Raw genomic sequence first — 671 nt, forward strand, 5'->3', positions numbered from 1 at the left:
GCACATCAGATACCCCATCGTATGTATGGACAAGTATGACTGCAGCGAGGAAGCTATTACTTTTGGGCATCAGAAGTAAGGTGCACTCAGGGTATGAAATTAATGTGTGGGAGGACCTTTGGATCCCTTCGACGCCAGCTAGACCAGCTCGGTCCCGGGCTCCCGCAGTGAACCCAAAGATGATCATAAGCAGTCTTATCAATCCAGCTACAAGGGAATGGGATGCTCGTTTACTGGAACAATATATAGCTCAAGAAGATATTCCGCTGATCCTGAGTTTGGCCATAAGCCCTACCCATCGACGTGATACATTTTGCTGGAGTTACTCAAAGAATGGACAATATACTGTTAAATCGGGGTATTGGGTTGCTACAAACTTGATGAGGGATGAGGAGGATTTAGAAGTTCTACAACCCAGCATTACAAAACTCCAAGCCTTTGCTTGGAAGGTAAAAGCGCCACAAAAGATCTGCCATCTTATATGGCAATTAATATCAGGACAGGTAGCGGTAACAAGGAATCTGGTACGCCGTAACATGCGATGCGACAATTATTGTCCAAGATGTGGAGCACCAGAAGAGACCGTTACTCATGCTATCTTTGAGTGTCCACCGGCCTTACAAGCATGGGAGTTATCATCAACGCCATCGAGCCCTGAAATCTTCCCGGTA

This window comes from Brassica oleracea, chromosome C2 (assembly GCF_000695525.1).
Source record: "Brassica oleracea var. oleracea cultivar TO1000 chromosome C2, BOL, whole genome shotgun sequence".
NCBI classification, from domain to species: domain Eukaryota; kingdom Viridiplantae; phylum Streptophyta; class Magnoliopsida; order Brassicales; family Brassicaceae; genus Brassica; species Brassica oleracea.